The sequence below is a fragment of the Medicago sativa genome, chromosome 7, assembly GCF_051527215.1.
Source record: "Medicago sativa cultivar Bolivia chromosome 7, Bolivia_mono, whole genome shotgun sequence".
Taxonomy (NCBI): Eukaryota; Viridiplantae; Streptophyta; class Magnoliopsida; order Fabales; family Fabaceae; genus Medicago; species Medicago sativa.
The window spans coordinates 19897341-19919518 of record NC_140755.1 but is presented as its reverse complement, the minus strand read 5'-3'; the positions used below and the strand labels follow the sequence as shown (position 1 = coordinate 19919518).

At 31.6% G+C, this 22178-nt stretch overlaps 3 long non-coding RNA genes across 4 annotated transcripts; 2 read left to right on the top strand and 1 right to left on the bottom strand.

The window, feature by feature from the left end:
- Window positions 1-3414: 3414 nt before the first annotated feature.
- On the top strand, window positions 3415-9924 carry LOC146904888 (uncharacterized). Of its 2 annotated transcripts, none has more exons than XR_015018441.1 (8): window positions 3415-4015; window positions 4124-4162; window positions 4990-5001; window positions 5126-5191; window positions 5407-5465; window positions 6015-6075; window positions 7373-8094; window positions 9643-9924. It is a non-coding gene; the product is annotated as an uncharacterized LOC146904888 (long non-coding RNA). The 2 variants fall into 2 exon arrangements; XR_015018440.1 differs by having other exon boundaries at window positions 4990-5051.
- A 2203-nt stretch (window positions 9925-12127) lies between these two features.
- Window positions 12128-15193, top strand: LOC146904887 (uncharacterized). Its single transcript, XR_015019931.1, has 3 exons — window positions 12128-12241; window positions 12664-13617; window positions 13903-15193. It is a non-coding gene; the product is annotated as an uncharacterized LOC146904887 (long non-coding RNA).
- Window positions 15194-17303: 2110 nt separating this feature from the next.
- LOC146904886 (uncharacterized) lies at window positions 17304-18971 on the bottom strand. Its single transcript, XR_015018837.1, has 2 exons — window positions 18922-18971; window positions 17304-18663 (listed from the first exon to the last, which is right to left on the bottom strand). It is a non-coding gene; the product is annotated as an uncharacterized LOC146904886 (long non-coding RNA).
- Window positions 18972-22178: the final 3207 nt, after the last annotated feature.

Sequence of the window (22178 nt, the reverse complement as noted above, 5' to 3'; positions counted from 1 at the left end):
AGCGTTGACATTGTACTTTGTACGAATTGTACAACCACGTTCTCCACCACTCTGTTTTGTGTCCACGCTACAAGACAAGAAAACAGCTCCAGAATACGGTCTCGCCTGCATATATGTTCCTTTGGATGGGGAATGGATTTCAAATTGGTTCTTCGTAGGACAACAACCAAATCAGGCAAAAGATCATTGGTGAAAGATCAAGCTTCAACAACGACTCTTTGGTGTGCTGGCAATTTCACAACGTCTCTTTCACACCTCTATATAAAGGAGTGAAGACCTAGAGATTTGGTAATGCAAGAACGCTGAACGAAAGACTCACAAGATTTTCACAAGTACCAAACCTCTGCTGAAATTGTTCTGCATTCACTTAGAATTTCTGTGTCTCAAAGTCATATCTTAGAAATTCTTAAGTCCATTGAGTCTGTATCTGATTTGTATTGTGAGCACCTCTGATTGTATATCAAGTGTTCAACCTTAAACAATTTTCTGTGTAATTTTGTTTAGTTAGGAAGTCTCTTGCAGTTGTGCTTGAGCAGGAAGTCTCTTGATTGTGTTCTTGAGCAAAGGAAGTCTCTTGCTTGTGTGCTTGAGCATTGGAAGTCTCTTGCTTGTGTGCTTGAGCATTTGTAATCAGATATTACTCATAGTGAAATCTCCTTGGAAGTGCAAGGGGGACTGGACTACTTCCAGATTGTGGAAGGAACTAGTATAATTGCTTTGTGTCGTTCTTCTTCTCTCTCTGTTTTATTCCGCTGCATTTAGATTCTGATTATCACTTCAGAAGCTGTCTCACCTAGCTTCTGATCAGTGTGTTCAGTTTTTAGGAGAAACGAAGAATTTTTCAAAACACAATTCAACCCCCCTTCTTGTGTTTTTCTCACCTTCAATTGGTATCTAGAGCCTTGGTCTGTTGTGTAACACTTAACCGTGCAACAGTCAAAGATCTGAGAAAAACATGTCTACTCCTCCTCCTACTGGTCCTAGTGATACTAGCTATAAACATGTCTCACATGATTATAGTGATAGTAAGAAAACCAGTGTTGGAAAAGTTCCAAAGTTCAATGGAGATGCTGAAGAGTTCTCTTGGTGGAAGACCAACTTTTACAGTTACATCATGAGCCTAGATGAAGAATTATGGGATATTCTGGAAGATGGTGTTGGTGATTTAGTCCTTGATGAAGAAGGAGCTGCTGTGGATAGAAAGAAACATACTCCAGAACTGAGGAAACTTTACAAGAAGCATCATATTATCAGAGGAGCTCTTGTCACTGCCATACCCAAAGCAGAATACATGAAGATGAGTGACAAATCCACTGTTAAAGCTATGTTTGCTTCTCTCTGTTCAAATTATGAAGGGAGCAAGAAGGTCAAAGAAGCAAAGGCTCTTCTGCTTGTACATCAGTATGAGTTATTCAAGATGAAGGATGATGAAACTATTGAGGAAATGTACTCAAGGTTTCAAACCTTAGTTTCTGGGCTACAGATTCTAAAGAAGAGCTATGTTGCTTCTGATCATGTAAGCAAGATACTCAGAAGCTTACCTGCCAGATGGAGACCAAAGGTGACTGCCATTGAGGAAGCTAAAGATTTAAACACTTTAAGTGTCGAAGATCTTGTTAGTTCTCTCAAAGTTCATGAGTTAAGTCTTAATGAACATGAGTCTACTAAGAAGAGTAAATCAATAGCTCTTCCATCCAAAGGCAAGTCATCAAAAGCTCTCAAAGTAGTTGAATCTGAAGAGGAAGAACAGTCAAGTTCAGATTCTGAACCAGATGCTGCTGAAATGGCCATGCTCTCAAACAGACTTCAATATCTGGCCAAGAAGAACAGAAAGTTTCTCTCCAAGAACAGAAACTTTTATCGTTGCAATAAACTTGTAAAATATGTATTACTTTTTTCGCACACTTACATATATTATTAAGAGCAATGCTATATCTCTAGAAAAATAACATCAAGAATTCTTCAAGAATAAAGAGTAGCCAATCACAATGCACTATTTGCCACAATTCAAGGAGGTGTGGCTGGAAAATAGGAAGTGGACAAATAAATCATCCAATTAAAATTTGCCAACTGTGTCTTGAAAAATTCTTGAAGCTATTTTTCTTGAGAAGTAGCATTTTCCTATTAGTAATGTTATATCAAGCGAAAAAAATTCACGAGACATTTCACGAAGGTGTATTTAGTCAATGACAACACAAATTTGCTCACATTTTAATTCCTGGTTTTTGGGCAATCATGTAGGGAGTAGGGTGTAGTATCCCGCTTAATTTCTAGCAGCTTGCAGTATCGTTTTAATCGTGTATGAGAAGAATTACTTATGAATAGGCATTAAGGTCCTTTATCCATTCTAGTATTTAAGAAATGGGATTTGATAGATATAGCGAAAAAGAGTTTCAAGAATATTTCACGATGGTATATTTTCTAATCAACACTCCTTAATTATACCCCATTAACTCCATGATTTCCGCCCAATAACAAATCTAATTGGCTAAAATCTTTTCATGATCAATTCTTGATATAATCTCTCTAGACTAGATAAATAGCAATGCTCTTAAGAAATTGTCCTGAATGCGTACACTTGGTAATCGTTTACTATTCAATTTTTCATACGAAGACGAGTATAATAAGAATTGCATTAACATGAGTGTTTGGTATATTACTTCAAACATATGTTGGGTAAATGATGATAAAAAATTAATTGGACGAGTTATTACCTATGATACGAACTATGTTATTATTCAGACAGTGATATATTCGAATAGTAATATATCCTAACAATAATAAGTATAAGTATATGTATGAGTTAAGTCGTGATCCTAGTGATTCCATAATAAGAATGATGAGAGTATGTTCTGAATGGATGACCCACATCCATGAATGGTTGTTGTGGAGTATGTTCTGACTGGATTGCCCACATGACGACAAGAGGAGTCCGGTGTTAGCCTATTACGATATGAATTTTCATCGGTTATGTTATGGGAATGTGTTCGGGGTTACTTCACTCAGATTCATTCTGTAAAATGAATGCAGATAATTTGTTTGCTCCACGCTAACATAATAATTATGAATATGAAAGATATGATACGAATATGACAAGATTTATGATAGTTGTGATAGGCATGACAGAACAGTAAACCCTATACTATGTATATGTACAAACAAATGGCGATCATAAGATCTCCAAGATTGCCTACATCCTGGGATAGGTGGAACTCACTGAGACGTTCTCTCTCACCTAAATCCATTTATTTCATTTCAGATATAGAGGTTGTTCGCAAGTCGGTTGTTTGAGTTGAAGAAAAGCAGAAGAAGTTGGATGAGTTATGCAAATATATCTCATATTAGTTTACGAACGATGTTGTGTATTTTTGTGTACTAGTCAGATGGAATTAATTGTTCTGACAAGAATTCATGTATCTTAATAATATACAAGCATGGAGACACAAATAGGAAAATTTTCAAACTCAATCCAATGTGGCGAGCTCTCAACCCCCCGAATGTCACATCATCATTAAAAAATAATTTTGGATTTGCCATTTTAAGTATTCACACAATACAAACAATATAATATTATTGTCACACATTTTCCCTCTTCAATTCAAAATTCAAATTTAAAAAATTTTCAAATCATTCTTTCCCTCCTACTTTTTCTCTTATCCCAACAAACATCACTTTCTATATCATTTCTCTCTCATTCACTCTAAACTTCTTTCCTTTTTTTTTTCCTCACTTTCTATCTCACACACAAACATAACATAACTCTCTCTTTCTTCCTCATTCACGTTTCTCTCACCCTCCCTCCATCAAACCCTTTTTCCTCTACCTTCTTTCTTCATTTCCGATCAACTCCGTCCGCCTCACACAAAAATAAAACCACCATAATCTTCCTCTCCTCATCCTCTTTAAAACACACTCATTCATTTATATATCTATCAACTTTACTTAATCGAAGAAACTTTACCGGCGACCACCACACCGGAATTCGTTTCCGCCGTTCCGGAATTACGATCAGAAGGTAAAATTTTAATTTCAAAACCCTAATCCAGATTTATCTAATCCAAATTTCTCTTCTTTTTCACATTTAGTCTCTGATGTTTTATGAGTTCATTCATTTTTCGTGCAGGTTCTTTCAAGAACAAATCGAGGAAGCAGATTAACCAAGGTGATATTTGAATTTCAAACCTCTAACCCATTTTTTTCTCAGATCCGAAAATAGCCATTTTGGGATGAAATTTGTTTTCATTTATTGTTATTTAAGTATCATTCATCCCTCAAATCATTTATATGGTTTTTTTTTTTTTTTTTTTTGACAAAAATAAATGACATTCATTCATTCAAATTGATAGAGTACATCGATACAATGAAAATTCGCTAAAAACGAAAAGGATGATTCTGTGAACAAACTCACAACATCCATGTTAATAGCATAAATCGGCAAAGTACTAAAGCCTACATATATGACTATACTTAAGTCACCGGAATACTCATGTCTCCGGATCTGCAACATTGATGACTCCAAAGTCATTGATTTGATCTGCACTGGATCGAAGCTGATCTAACAATCTGAACCGAACAAATACCTGAACGAAACAAGAAAACAAACAACGTCGTACAAAGACGACGAACAAAACAACGTCGCACAAAGACGACAAAATCACGAAAGAAAAAACGAAATAGATGTGAAAATCACTTATTTCAATAAAAGGGAAATAGAAAAAACGAGTTAGAGGGGTGATTTTGGGTCAAAAATTGACCCTAAATCACCCCTCTTTAGTAGATGAAAGTGAAGAAACTAGGGTTTTGGTGACGACTATAAGAGAGAGAAGGGGAAGGCAAAGGAAAATTGTCTCCACCACTAATCATTTATATGGTTTGTTTTTTGGAGAGTTTAAAATTTGGATATGTTTTCATTTAGACCTCCAATATATTGTTTTTGTTCAATTAGATTTTTTTGTTGTTAACATCGTTTTTTTTCCCTCTCCAAATCAGGTGGCCTTTGAGGTGAGCATATGATGAGTTAACAGAGATTCTTATAAAAAAATACAACTCTGGTATAATTTTTATCTTATTAGTAACTTATTGGACATTTGCACATAGATCTTATTAATTTTATGGCACCTAACAGTTATACAACATAAGAGAATTCATTGATTCACCAACTCAAGCTCTTACACATTTTGTACAGCATGAGGTATAAATGTTATATTAAGTTGTTGAATTTGAATATTTGTTTCTTTAATAACATTATAAGAATTGTTATTTAATTATTTAATAAAAGATTGTAAAAATGTTATTGTCATTAAAACTTCAATGATTTCTAAACTTAAAGACATGCAATTTTGACTAACTAAATATTAGAATGATATGTTTTATTCAATTTTTAATTCTGATTTTGTTTGTTGATAGGTTTTATGCATCAAATGAGAGTTCAGATAAATGATATTGGAGAGGCAATCAAACAGAAGGTATAATCCTGCTTTTTAATCATGGCTTGAATTTCTATGATGTATGATTTTCTATTTTCATTTTCATACATTAAAAGGTGGATAAAAATTAGATTTGTTTAAGTTTGTACAAATGAGTGTTGTGTTAGTAGTTTTGGATTGATTTGGCTTCAGTTTTGTTTTAGATATTTTAAATATTTGGATTCAGTTTTATATGAAAACAAGTGTTGTTAAATTCTGATTCATAGATTGCTATACTACAACTGGCAGAGTATTGGGTTGGACTGAAAATATAGCATGTTATAACAATTAACCAGAATCTGTTTATCATCACATTTATTGTTCATTATGATGATTTTGTTGATTTTAAATGCAGTAAATTTGGAATATTTGTTTCTTTAATAACATTATAAGAATTGTTATTTAATTATTTAATAAAAGATTGTAAAAATGTTATTGTCAGAATATTATTTAATGAGCTTCTATTTTTAACGTCACTTTAGTTTTTGACTTTCTAATTGTTTAATCATCTTTCCTTACATATGTTAATCATTAGTGGAAAATCTGCAGATGCAAAGACATCAAATCAGAACAAGATCAAGTGTAATTCTACATGGAAACTACTTTAATGGTTCAAGTTCTATCATACTGTTGAAATACTTTTATGTTTATCTTATTTCAATTTGAATTAAAATTGTATTTGACTAAATATATTTGCAATTGAAGTTTGCTTACATATATTTTCTTCTTTTGTTTTGTTATATTCCTGTCATGCGACTGATTTCAATAGTGGTTTGCTATCTTCTTATAGAGATACATATGTTATTCACAAATTCTATTTAACTAGAGAATTTCTCCTTACTTTGGTCTGTTTTTGGAATATCCTAGAAGCAAAACTATATCAGTTTGTTTCCTTATTAATGACCCTAAATTTGTTGGTCAGATTATTCTTATAATCATCTTTTGAACACATCAATCATTTCAGTCTCACTTCACATTACAGAAAAAGCTTCTATGAAGTCACTCTAACTTCACACTTAAATAACCACAAAAACAAAGTAATTGTCGGAGGTTTCACTCATTGATGCGTTCATGATCATTTCAATTTACTCATTGACACATGTTTGCTAGCTTAATCTGAATTTTGCTTCCCATTTAATATAACTATACCAATTAAATTTTGGTGTTGATTGTTTGTTATTCTACATTAGTTTACAAGCCTCCAATGGAGTGTGCGGTGTAGTGCTTTTGTGAAATACTCTTTTCTACTTTTTATTTCCTTCTCATTCATATTATGAAGTTTAGTTAGTAACCAAATCTTTTCTAAAAGGGATTGAAATATACTTTTGAATTATAGTTTGTATTAATAAATTGTTAACTAAAGTTGATTGTCATGTCTAATGTTTCCTATATCTATCAAAGTTTAATTCCTTAGGAATTTAAAGATGACTTATCAAACTCATGTGACTACTAGCAACTGTGAAACTGACTTATTAAAACCTATTTGAAACTGATGAGTATGTGAAATTGTCATATGAAACTGATGAGAAGGTATAAGCCTAGAAAAATTAACAATTTACATCCCATGTTCTGACCTAACATGTATGTGTAACTGACTCATTAAGATCATCAAATATGAATTTGGTTATGTGAAGTTGTCATATGAAACTCATGAGTATTTATAGGCCTAACAAAGTTAACTATCTCACATCCCATGTCCTTATTCATATGAAACTCATGAGTATTTATATGCCTAACTCATGTGATTTGCATGAAGTTGATCCACTGAGTTTAGAATCTTTTACCATTTTCTTGAGATTGGGATTTAGCCAAAATTTAAAATATTTGCATAAAGTTGAAGTTCAAATTATAGTTGTATTTTTTCCTTGATTTATTTTACATTGAAATGATTCATGTGTTGTTTGTAGGTGATCAAGTTCCTTTTCTGAAATCAGTTGGAATGGACAAGATGTTTTGATGGATGTTACCCAAGACAAGATAAGTAACACATTCCCTCGAAAAAAGAAAAAAGATAAGTAACACATGAATAGATTTTTGAGTATTTTGTCTATTAAAAGATTGATTAACTTCCTTTAATCTTGATATTGAATTCACATAACACTGTGTTGTTTATTCCCCTACTCTTTAATACATGTGGATTGTTAATCCCTTTGTTTATTGTAAACTGAAAATTAGTGCACAATAAGGCAAACTGAATTTTTTTGCAATTACATGATTTTACTGCTCTATTTTTTAGTGCAATGATATATGTGTATCTCTACTTTAATTTGCTTTGATTAGCATCCTACTCTATATGCCATTTTGCACATGAATTCTGGCTACATATATGTCATTGCTTACCATGTTAAAAGTTTTGTTAGCTATTAATTTTGTTGACAGTAGGAAATTAGCATACTCCACCATTTTTGTTAGCAATACTCTTGACATGGCTAATGATTTTAGGTTGTTGTATGAGATTGGAATATATATTATCATTTTCTTTTGTGCTTTGAAACATTATTTTAATTCAATTTTGAAATCTTTCCTGCAGGTTTATAGACCTTTGCCTCAATCACTATAAGATGGAGGCATGTTAAAAGCAACAGCGAATAAAAATGCATGTGGTCTTTTCATTAAGAAAATGTTAAAGGTATATTTTATATCTTTTCATTTTGATGGCTGAATTTCTTGGGACTACATTTTGTCCCTTTCTATTTGAATTAGATTTATATGTTCCATGATACAATCTCAAAAGCTACCATTGTCCAAATGACATGAATAGCTGTCATTTTATTTCAAAAACTACACCTAATTTACTTGAGTCATAGGCACAGGGTGAAAAGTGCCACATGACCACAATAGTTTTCAAATTTGACAGCCACTTTAATTGAGGGAGTCATATTGAATAAGGGATCAATTGATTTAAAGTAGAACTATGGCAAGTGATAAGTCCCATCTTAATTTATAATAACATTATAACATATACTAAATTAGCTTACTTTAATTTCAATTCAAAAGACCATTTGATTATGAATGCCTACTCTTCATTAGATGTATATTGCAGTTGATCTTTTGTTATCAATGTTTTATCCTATTTTGTACTCTCTTTTTTTCAATATTCATAGCAGCATTATTTATACTTCATTACTATTTATATTGGACAATTATGTTTTATACAGTGTCTACTAGCTATAATATATTCGTTTTGGTCTTTTCAAAAATGAAAACTGATAATTGATTTATATTTTAAATTAACCTTTTATTTTGATGCTATTATTTAAGTTAGTATTTTAAACCACCATCACTACTCAAATAAAGTAATGAAGGCTCATACTTTGGAATTGTTAACTCCTATTATTTAAGTTAGTATTTTAAATGATTGTTTTATGCTGTGCTACTGAAATTTATAAAAAAGAATATGGAAGCTGCCCGTTTTTAATTTGTAAATCAATTCATAGATTAGGAGTAAGCAGTTTTCTTCCAATTATGTAAATTAGATTCTAGATGAGATGCTTCTCAGTTTTATTCAACTTCTTCATCAATTGTTATCTAAAGTTGACTTTCATGACTAAAGTTTTCTTTATTTATCGAAGTTTAAATCCATGAGTTTGAAACTTACTTATCAAGCTCAGGGTACTACTAGCAACTGTGAAACAACTAAAGCTATACTCATTTTGAAAGTATCTAACCATATATTAAGTTTATTCATTTTACCATTTTGATAAATTTTATTCATTAACTGCCTCATTCCATATCTATATCTATTGATCTGAGTAAATTCTTATTAGAACCTTTTTCAGATTACTAAATCTAAAAATTAATTTCCTCGACAATTAGTATGTGTTAACTGCATTTGATAGACACATGTCTGCATTTACTAAACCTAAAATGGTATGTGTTTCATATTCTTTTATTTTGTTTTAGATCTTACAAGAAATGACATATAGTTAAGTGTTTGTAATTTTGTCTTTAAGCAAAAAATCGCATCTTAAATGGCATTTGTTTTAAATGTGCTTAACTCATAATCAAGTTCTGAGGTCAAAGAAAAATGTGATCTGAGTTTCTCATGGATGCTAAATTATCATTTTTATTTTTTACTCATTTGTTTGATGTTTATAATTGAAATTGGATTTTACAAATGTTCTATTCACCTTTTATTACGGATAAGTTACTTTGTTGTGTTCTTATTACTCTGCAGGTGCACAAAGTTGTTGAATTGAAGAGGACTTACCAAATCACCAAATCATCAAGTGGGAAATTTTATGGTTTAAAGCAAGATGAGTCACATGAGTTTGCAACTAAGTTACTTTGATGTGTTCTTAAAAACACGGTATTAGTCCAGTAATATAGTTACAACAAGTTTATGTATAGATTATGAGTAATTTTTAATTTCAATTTTTAAACCAAATATTTGTTGTTCTTATTCATAATTGTATAATTGATTTTGTGTTTCATGTAAATTTATAAGTCTCTTCTTCAATTATATGACTGAGTTAACTAAATATTGAAAAGATGCAAAATGGATATAAATTCATGGCCCTGGATAAATAAACAAAAAAATGTAAAACACCGCACGGGAGACTTACAAAATCTTTCTCTGGACAATGTATTTTCAGTCTTTCACTCTCTTAATAATATACAAACACTCTCTATTTTTCAATGCTAACCTCAAACAAATCAATATTCTTATACATAGGGGCTATAAGTATTTTATGGTAGTTTAAAATTTTATATTCCCTAAACATGGGGCTATAAGTATACGATTTTTTTGTACAAAAAAAAAGTATACGATTCAAGTCCATAATTTGTTAACGCCACAAGAAATCTTTGTTAGCCCGTGCGTTGCACGGGTGGAAATACTAGTTATGTACACATTTATTGAAGTGCACATGTTTACTGTATTTATGAGATTATGAAGTTGATGTAATTCATTCGGTCAAAACTATTTATTATTGTAATTTTAATGTATCCAGTACTTTATGTTTAACACTCGTCTAAATACTCCTGACAATGTAGTATATGCATTACATAGTGCATGTGCAACTAAACAACACAGATCAGGATAAATTCGTGGGAAAAAAACTCGTTATACTTCGCATTTCTATACAATTATTCATGTTATGATATATATATATGAGGAGAGTTTATTTTCAATTATAATGTAAGTAAAATTATTAAAATATGTGAAATTTTGGAAAATCTCAAAAGTGTGCATGCTAATAAAGGAAAAATCAGAAAGTAAAAAAAAAACCTTTTGTTTATGTTGCATAAGATTTTTTTTTAAATACAATGTTGCATAAGATTGTTTTTGCGTTTTGTTGTGAATTCGTTAAAAATCACACCAATAAAACCAAAATAACGTGGGTGAAAGTTATAAACACAAGAAAAAGTATAAAACAACGAGAGAAAGAGGGAGAGAACACACGAAATTTGTTTACCCAGATCGGTCCAATATTGACCTAGTTTGGGGGAGAGAGAAGCTCTCCATTCCACTATAATGATGAGTAACTTTACAAAAGAGATATCAATGGGTTACAAGAATAAGTCTTCAAACCTAATTCTACCCAAAGTTTTGAATCTCTTCCCGTGAGCAAGAGTCTCAATTCTAATAGTGTTTCTCCAAGGTGAATTAATGGTGATTCAATCTGAACCCTAGTGTTTGTTGCCACGAAAATTCTCTACAAACCTTAGTTTTAATGTTAACTTCCAAACCCTTGTTTTCTACTCTCTACTCTCACACCTTTCATCTGATACAAGGTTAAATCTATAGTAAAAGCATTTCTAAAAAATTGGAACAAATCTCATGCTGAAAATACGTTTCTTTTTTTCTGCATCAGCAAAAATCGGGCGCCAATTTTCTACTTCGGGCGCTGATTTTTACGAGACAGCACAGAAGTCTCAAAACAACACCCAAAATCGGGCCCGGTTTCTCCAAATCGGCCGCTAATTTTGGCAGTTTCAGAAACATCAATTTTGAGTCATACTACAACACGTATATTTTATTTTTCTACATGATAAAAAAACCTCAATTATTGATGTGTTCTTTTCGCATTGTTATAAATATAGACATTTCTTTCTTTCTTCCTTTTAAAAATAAGTGTCATTTTAAAAAAAAAATCCTATACTTTCTCAATGTAATATTAATTTTTTATTTTAATTTTACCCCAAATTAGTATTATGTCCCTGGATTTTTTTATTTTTCTTATATAGATTTAATCTTTAAAAAAATTATGTGGAGCACTTTGACGTCGTTAATTCTACTAAGAATTTATGACAATTGTTAATAACAAATAGTTATAATGAGAAAAATGTTATGAAATTATTTTACATATTATTCATTCATTGAGTTGCTTATTATATGTGAAATAATCTTAAATGTCACTTAATTTAGAATAAATATACCCTATTTCTAAAAAAATTATATGCAAATTATGATCTTTAAAGTCAAATACATTTAGTCCAACTTTTTGATTAAATACATTGACTTTTTAAACTTATTTTCCTTATATTTTGGTACGTGTAAATAAAGTAATATAATTATTTAATATTCATTTCAAAAAATGTATATTTAATATTATAATAAATATGTTCAGACGGTCATAAATACATTCACATTGTCATAAATACGTTCACATTCAACCAATCATATATAAATACCCTTTCTAGGATTATAGTTCTTGTGTCTCATGTTGTAGTCATTTTCCCATTCATGATTGAGGTCATGTACTCCCTCTTCACACACCTTTCATCTACCATTTTCATCAATGAAGTATCAAATAGTGCTACACCAATGTCAAGTAATTGTTTCTTCCTGTAAACTTCATATCCATATAATTTAATATTGATGTCTTTTATTTGTCTAAATTATATTTGTGCCTAAATTATATAAAAAATTTATTTGAATTGAGGAATATATGTCAAAAATGTTTACTAGATGTGTTTGTGCTTTAATATAGTTCATGTTTCAATTTAGTTGTTGTACATATATATATATATATATATATATATATATATATATATATATATATATATATATATAATGTACAATTTTGCTCCATTTGGAGATTTGTGTATATCTGAAAGGAAAAAAAATCATTGACCATGTGCATTTGATGAATGTTGCTTTGGATCAATTTATTTACGATTTCATATGTCCTTTAATTTTGCAAAATTTTGCCAACGATAATTTGACATGATAGTATTTTTTTTTTTTGTACAGACATGGAAGACAAACTTCAATTGGATGAATAGACACTTATATCGAAATAAAATTGAATATAATTTTTATTAAAAGGGTATCTAATAAAATTCAACAAAAAGGCGATAACTTTTTTCTTGATTGAACTAGAACCAATATCTTGTGTAGGTGTGAAGTGAAAGAGTGAGGATAGAAAAGGAAGGAGCTTTTGAGTTGATCACACAAGGATGAATGGCTTGAGTTGGTGTGAGGAGAAAGGTCGAGGATGAAGGCGAATTTATAGGAGAAGGAATGGAGAGCTTGCATTTATTTCAGACTTTATGTATCACTATTGGTGACCGACAAGTTGTTATTAAGGAAAAGATAACTAGTACATGAGGTTTTCTGATGTTGTAAGTTTTTTATGCATGAGTTGTGTACTTGCTCCAATACAGAAGGAAACTCTTGGTATGATGCATAAAAAGCTTACAACATTATAATACCTTGTGTACTAGATATCTTTTCCTTAATATCAACATGTCGCTCACCAATAGTGATAGGTGAAGTCTGAAATAAATGCAAGCTCTCCATTCCTCCTATAAATTCACCTTCATCCTCAACATTTCTCGTCACACCAACACAAGTTATTCATCCTTGCGATATCAACTCAAATGCTCTTTCCTTTTCTATCCTCAACCATTATATTCACACCGACTCAAGCTATTCATTCTTGTTCAATCAGGCAAAAAGTGATCTCTTTTTTGTTGAATTTAATTAGATACTCTTTTAAGCTAAATTTTATTCTACTTTATTTCAATACAAGTGTTTATCCCTTCATCTCCATCATATGATTCAAATCAGAAACTTAATATAGGGAAAGTGCAGAGTAAAAAACATCATAGAAAAAATTGGTGCCATCTTGTGTCTGTAGCGCTTGAAGTAAGCTTTTGTACCAACATTATCGGAGAATATCTGTTTTTGGTAGCAGAGAAAAGAGTAAGTGCAAAAGTGATTCACATAGTTAACTTTTTGGGGGACATTGACACCCCTCAGACCTCAACAGCAAAATCATATGTATGATTTTAGAAAAAAATATGATTAAAGTTAGATATTTGTAATAATTTAACATATATTATTTATTCATTATAAAACATCTTTACATTGACACTGTATATGAATTAAATCAATTCACTTATTTTTATTTTTAACCATTGAAATGTGTTTTACCATTTCCTTTACCTCTGCAATCATCAATATTTTTTCTTCTATTTGGCATGCTAGGAACTCTTATAGGTTCCAAAATAAGAAGATTCATTTGAGAAGTGCCATTTCCCAAATCATTGCAAATGTTTGTTTATCTGCAAGCAACTCCAATTTGTCTGCAAGCTCTAACATCAGGGAACTCACTATTCTAATGGCTTTCAATGTTACAATTCATCCACCAAATATGCTTTTGGTGAAGGAGGTTATCTGGCTCCAATTGCTGGTTGGATAAAGGGTAATTGTGATGGAGCTTTTGCATCTGGTAAGGCTGCCTGTGGTGCAATCTTTAGAAACAGGTTTGGTCAATTCATGGGAGCCTTTGCTGAAGGTCTGAACTTTGGAAACCCAAAAGTTGTGCTAAGACGCACTCGATCCAGAAGTGGCATCTCTGGCGACGAAACAACAAAACTAGCAACTAGTTGCCACGTTCGTTCCTATTTAACGTTTGTCTTCTGAAGATTTATCCCTTTCAAAACACTTTCATTCATGGACAAAATGTTGATGGAACAACTTAATATGATGACATAAGTCCTTAGACATAATATTGGTATATTTGCATAAAAAGATTCTTGGTATATGAATGGAAGTCTATGATAGCTAGAAATTCATTATATTAGCGACCGTAATAGCACAAGTTGAGGGCTACTAATCATGTCTATTGTTATTGTCATATTAAGGTTATTAACCATGTCTTCTTGATTTGTTTTGTGTTTACTCATCTTTTACTACTTCCTGTTTTTTTAGTTCAATCTTTTTGTGGGAATATGATACACATTATGGAGATTAAAAAAAATTATTGTTGGAAAAATATAGTTGCGTAGGAGAGCTAGTTGTGGAGTGGTTAGTAGCATTGGACAACAGGACATACATTAGTAATTAGCTCATTGTAGGAGGAAAGAATATGATATGGTGAAGCCTTAAATATTATTGATAATGCATCTTAAAGGCTTGAATACAATTGCACCCATATTAGTCTATTTATAGGTGCTTGAAGATGTTTCTAGAGCTAGAATAATCTACGTGTTTGTTTTCCTTTTATACATTCATTATTATATATGTTTCTAGGCTACAACTTAATCTAGACATTAATAGAACAATCTAGAAACATGTAGCAACTTTAAGTTATTCTATTTTTCTCTAGACATTGTCATTATTTTAACTAGAATATTCTAGAAATGTAAATGCTACTTCTAGAGACAAACCATAATGCGAATTTATCACAATGTCTTATCCTTGTAATTGTAGAACTTCACTTCATTTTATCCAACGGTCCATGATTTGCACCAAGTAAAATCCCGTGGTAGGAATCAATTCGTGAGGCATTCTTGAGTTTTTGTTCGCTTGAATAAATCAATTTCAACAATTACCATTATTTTCATTTTTATTGAATACATAAATGATTAAATAACAATGTTTTTGACCAATTAGATAGTACACTTCAATTAATGAAGGATTATTTGGAGAATGTGAGTTTAAAAACTGACATGAGAAACAATTGATTAACTTTTACTTATCTTTCGGATTTCCGCGGAACTCTTCGTTATAATTCTAAAAACTAAAAGAAAATGTGCTTACATTGATCCTTCCACACCTAAAAACCAATATATTATTATATATGTTTGATTGAAGACATTGACCTCATCTTATATTATACTATTTACACATATTATTATTAATTATGATTTATGGTACTTAATAAGTTAATACTACATTAAGACATTATTTATAGGTTAAACATATATAAATCAGAGTTTAAGTGTCGAATCAATCTTGGATGCTTCCTCCTCTTGAGTCTTTGTCTTCCTAATCAACTTCATCACTAACAACACCTCCCTCTAAACCATAACCAAATTCAATCTCAGTCATAGTAACTTTGGGACTCACAATGCCTTGATCATCCTCAGCACTTCACTATCTCTGAAATATGTTGCAATGAACCATACAAATTCCATGCATAAAAGTTTGATAACCCTGCATGTTGAATCATATTGTTAAATCCCCTATGGAATGTAGTGATTGTGTTTAGGCTTATCCCTTGATAATTATTTGAGTAATTTATTCAAGCATTGTTAAAAGTTTGGATCCTTTTTTTGAGACTTCTCTCAAATTTGTGAGAATTTTGGTGGCCACCTAATACCAGTGGCGTAGTGAACTTTATACTACAAAATTTGTACGAGTAAACATTTTGAATTACATTCCTATGATTAACCATAAATCCAAAAGGAAGAAATGGAGAAATTTCTTTGGATGAATCAGTTGATTCTTCTTCAACAAAATATTTTCAGGGAGTCTTTGAATTTTGAGTTTCAACATGGGATTCTTCCAGCATGGCTGCATATAGGAAGTCAAATAATTTGCATAATTCTGAGTTCTCATTGTTATGATTCTTCATTATCACCTTCTCCTACCCTTGTTCTCTTTCTTCTGATTAACATGACTGCAAAGAGAAAGTGAAATGATTTGTGTAATTTAGTGATGCGATTTTGAGGAATGATTTAGAATGTGAAAATTCTTGTGAATTTAAAGACATGCATTTAGGTAGATATTCATGCCAAGTTTCAACGTGTATTTGTTTGGGTTAGTTCTCATGTATTAGCTTAAGATTGAAGGTAAAATAGAAAGCAATTTTGAGGATGGATCTATTAGTTTTAATTAGAATACATAGACTAGATTTCACATACCACTCTTGCTCTTTATTAGTTTTACTTATATCTCTTTGTTAATGACAATTAATAAATTTAGGTTATGGTTGCCTGATAAAAATAAAAATTAGATTATGGTTTGTCAAAAAAATAAATAGATTATGGTAGACATAGTCAATACAATATCAATGTAAAGCACCAACCTTATTCTCAATACAATATCAATGTAAAGCACCAACCTTATTCAAGATTACGATGAGTTTTTTTTTTTTTTTTTGGTACAGATTACGATGAATTTATATGCATGTCTTTTAACATTATTTTGCATACAACTAAATATAGTTTTAATAAATAAGTAGATTTTAAACATAATCTTACCTTTTTTGTCAAAAAATACATAATCTTACCTTTTATTGGCATGTGTTGTCAATTTATTATCGTAAATAAATGTAAAATAGTCGATAAATTGAGTGGATACATGATTAAAAAAATAGTTAATACTTCATTTGTTTCTTTTTTTTTTCTAATGACAATGAAATTGTATATATTAATATGGACAAAAACACCTCAAATATCGGACCAAATACAAGCTCAGGAGGCCAACCCCTCAACAAGGCCAACCTACAAAGCACATGACTAAACCAAAAAGAAAAAAATCTCATGTGAGCAAAATCAAGTTACCATTCCCTCTTCAGATCAAAGGGACAAACTGGTGTGGAAGCATAACACTAATGGAGAGTTATCCATGAAGGAGGAATATAATTTCAAGAAACGTCATTTTCCCAAAGTGCAATGGGCCAAAGTAATATGGTCTAAGGATTTTTCACCCCTCTAAATCTCTCATAGTCTGGAGATTGATGTTAGACAAGCTCCCCACTAATGAGAGAACCTTGTAGAGGTTTTTGTATTCCCTCAAGGTACAAATGAGTGAAAAGTATCCCACTAATGGGGTGGTTACAACTATATATACTACTATAGGACTAATGCTACTTATAACTAAACTATATCTCTAATAGTCCCCCTCAAGTTGGAAGGTGTTCACATCACTTCCAACTTGGGATGAGAAATACAAAAGTACATCGAACAAAAGAAAGAACAAGAAGAGATGCCGGAAACACATCGGCCAAAAGTATAGTCAACAACCAAATGCTTATCCAACAAGAGAAAACCACAACTCAAGGTTTAACCGCTTGGAGGAAAGCAACAAATCAACGCTTAACCACCATTCAGTAGAAGCAAACATCAACAAAGCCTTAAAAGGCATAACGTTTAACCATCAAGAGTTCTCCATCACTCAAGATAGAAGCACAAGACAAGAAGAACAAGGATATCCAAAATCAATGATGATATCCAAAAGAAAAAGAAGTGCAAGGAAGGGCCAAAATCTACAAGGGAAGGAGGTCATATGTTGAACAAACTTCACACCAAAGGTACCATGAAGCAACACGACCAAGGTTCCAAGAGATATATAAAGAGATGCCCTCCCATGCCGAGCCAAGACAAGAAAAACCAAATGCAACCTGTATACTACAGGGCATGTCAACAACAACAAAAACCAAGGAGCCAATAGAGATGCATAGTCATGGGATGTGTCTTTAAACCATAGAAAACAAATCCATGTTGATGCATTCAAACCATAGGCCAAAACCAATGCTTCCAACCATGAAGCATAACAAAAAATCCAAAGAAAATCCAAACCAAAGGCACACGGGTAGACATACCCAAAACAAACTACATCAACGATCCAGGAGCAAATAAAAGCCTATCAATCAAAAGCTTTTAACTAAGAACTCAATTGTGTCTGCACAATATCCACAACTATGAAAGCCAAACTGATCATAAAAGGAACTATGAGTCTGTGTATCACTGATGTATCATTGTAATCATGTATGCTTCAATGCTTGAACTATATCTCAAAGAAAATGAGGCAGAACCAGTTTGAGGAATTACCCTATCCAAGAGAAACACAAACAGAACCAATATCTCCAATAGATTGCTTTGATGGTAAGCCCAAAACATCAAAAAAATATGAAATGCCAGCAACAATATCAACGAGGTCCAAACAAGGCCAAACATAGAGTCCCAAGAGAATGAATCATCACCAACACTCAACTAAACCATGAGAGTGCAAAGCTTCCTTCAAGATAAATGTTGCTTGGACTCACAAGCATTATTGAGAAACAAACACTGAATTTGAACAACTTAATCAAATAAGCCAATTCTAAGCTTGATTATTCCTTGTTGTATTAGTAACTACACTTCAAAGAAACATGTGGCCACAAGAGGCATGAAGAGAGAAAACCAAATAACAATTTCATCCAACAACCAATATCAACAATGATAGAAATTGTAACATCAATCATCAATAATCGGGGAAGAAAAACTAGAATCATACCAGAACCAACTCAACAATGTGTGAGTGACCAAAGTAATTGGAATCAACAATATATCTGGAAAAATTGCACATGAAATAAACATCCAGAATTCAGCAACATCATACAACAGTCAACAACAACATCGCAAAGCAAGTCCAATGCAATGCTGGAGCGGAAAAAAATGCAGTACCAATCTGTCTTCCGGCGAGGATTTTCAACAAACACCTTGGGAGCAACAGTTATATGTTGTAAGAACATAAACAAACTCAATCGCGAAGATTCAGAAACGCGAAAACGAATGTGATCGATTGAGAATTCGAGGAAGAAAATTGGATCAATCATGAAAGTGAACGCAAAATCGAAAAGATAGAAGATGAATCAGTGTTCAATCAAAGAATATAGGATGGAATGGAATCATAAAATGGAGTCCAATCAAGAAATCAAATTATCTTTCTCGAATCAAAAAACAAAACAGAAACTGCGACATCGAATTGAAATCACAACACCCAAAGAATTGGGGAAAATTGCGATAACAAAGGATTTCGAACAAGAAACGCGAATTGAATATTACATTGAACCAGAAATGGAATCAGAGAAGGAGAAGACACGCAAAACAGAAGTGAGATTCAGATCCAAACGAAATCGATCAAAATCAAATCGAAGACAATCGTAAAGAAAAATGAAAAAGAAATTCAGTGTGAGAAGAAACAGAATCGGTCGAAAAGTATCAGGAAAGTGAAACTGAATCGAAGATGAAATTGAATAAGCAATTGGATTCCGATCAAGAAATCAAAACTGAATTCGAAAATGGAAGAAAGAATGATCGCAAAAGTAACTGATCAGAAAAGAAGGAAAAAAAATGAATAAGAAAGGAAATATGAAAAGAAACAGAAGATGAGAAAATAATTTTCTTAGAGAAAATGCAGCAGAAAATCCTTCAAGGTGGATACCAGATTAGCTCTGATACCATGTTAAGAAACATGGCATCCATGGATGAAGGAAAGAAAAGCTAACAAACTCTTTGTATTGATGGAAATGGAATATTACAAATGAGTGAAAAGTATCCCACTAATGGGGTGGTTACAACTATATATACTACTATAGGACTAATGCTACTTGTAACTAAATTATATCTTTAATACTCAGCTTCCAGGCAAAAGAAGAAATATGGAATATTTGTAACAGGTCATGGAATCCTCAGTGTAAAACTGTAACCACCACCACCCTCATTAACCTCCTTAATGTCATCTGGTACGCCAGGAATCAAATCAGGTTTAATAGTAATAAAATCCATTGGAAAAGCTCCATTGCCATTATAATCTCAAATGCCTTCTTAACAGGTAACCTTTCTAACATAGTGGCCTCTGCAAGCATATCAAACATTGTGATTCTAAAGAAATTCAATGCTACTCTGCATCCTCCAAAAGCTCCAAAAATCACTGAATTGATTTGGCAACCTCCCCCAATGCACTAAGTAAAATGCAATATGGCTCATCTAGCAATAACTTGTCTGCTTGTGGTGGAATTTTTAGAAACAAATAGTCTGATTTGCTTCTTTGTATTGTTGAGAATATTGGTATTGGTTCCTCCTTTCATGCTGAACTATCAGGAGCTATGAGAGCTATTGAGCTGGCCAAGCTGCATCACTTTGATCATCTTTGGCTTGAAACTGACTCGGAATTGGTTTTAAAAGCTTTGAAGAATTCTTCTCCAGTGCTTTGGAGGTTAAGAAATAGATAGAGGAATTGTTTGTATGTTGCAATCAATATGCATTTTTTTGTATCTCATATGTATATAGAAGGGAACCAGTGTGTTGATGCATTGGCAAAGGTGGGTTTAGATTCTAATCACTTGATTATTGGGATGGAGGTCCCTGATTATATTAGGGCTTATTATGTAAAAAACAAATTAGGGATGCCTAACTTTAGATTTGACTCTCACTAAGGAGGTTTTGGTTTGGCCCCCCTCCTTTTGCTCTTTTGTAGCTTTTCCTTATATATATATATATATATTGGTAGGCTAGGATTTCGCTAGTTTACCTCTCTTTTGCAAAAATAAAAATAAAAATTTAATTTTACCCCAAATTAATATTATGTCCCCCCCGGATTTTTTTTCTTTTTCCTATATAAATTTAATCTTTAAGCAAATTATGTGGAGCACTTTGACGTCGTTAGTTCTACTAAGAATTTATGACAATTGTTAATAACAAATAGTTATAACGAGAACAGTTTTATGAGATTGTTTTGCATATTATTCATTTATCGAGTTTCTTATTATATGTGAAAAATGTCAATTATTTTAGAACAAATATACCCTATTTCTAAAAAATTATAAGCAAATATGGTATTTACAATCAATTGTATTTGGTCTAACTTTTAGACTAAATACATTTGACTTTTAAAACTTATTTTGCTTATATTTTGGTACGTGTAAATAAAGTAACAAAATTATTTAATATTCCTTTCAAAATAATATTTAATATTATAATAAATATGTTCAAAATGTCATAAATACGTTCATACTGTCATAATTACGTTCACATTCAACCAACCATATATAAATACCCTTTTTAGGATTATAGCTATTGTGTCACATGTTGTGGTCATTTTCTAATTCATTCTTGAGGATATGTATTCCCTCTTCCCTCACCTTTCATCTGCCATTTTCAAACACCGCATTCAATTACTTCATTTACATATCTTCAAATCAAATTGATGAAGTATCAAATAGTGCTGCCCCAATGTCATGGAATTGTTTCTACCCGTAAACTTCATATCTATATAATTTAATATTGATATTTTTTTGTCTAAATTATATTTGTTCCTAAATTATATGCAATTTTGATTTGAATTGAGCAAATGTGTCAAATGTTTATTACATGTGTTTGTGCTTTAATGTAGTTCATGTTTCAATTTAGTTATTGTTCATAACTGAAATGAAAAAGGACCATGTGCATAACTGAAATGAAAAAAAAAAAAAAAAAAAAGGACCATGTGCATTTGATGAATGTTGCTTTGGATTAAGTTAGTTATGATTGCATAAATCCTTCAATTTTGCAAAATTTTACCGGTGATAATTTGGCATAATAGTTTTTTTTTTTTGCAGACATGGAAGACAAACTTCAATTGGAGGGATATACATTTATATTTAAATAAAATAGAATAGAACTTTTCTTAAGGGTATCTAATAAAATTCAACAAAAAGGAGATAAATTTTTGCTTAATTGAACAAGAATGAATGGTTTGTGGTGTTGTGAAGTGAAAGGTTGAAGATAGAA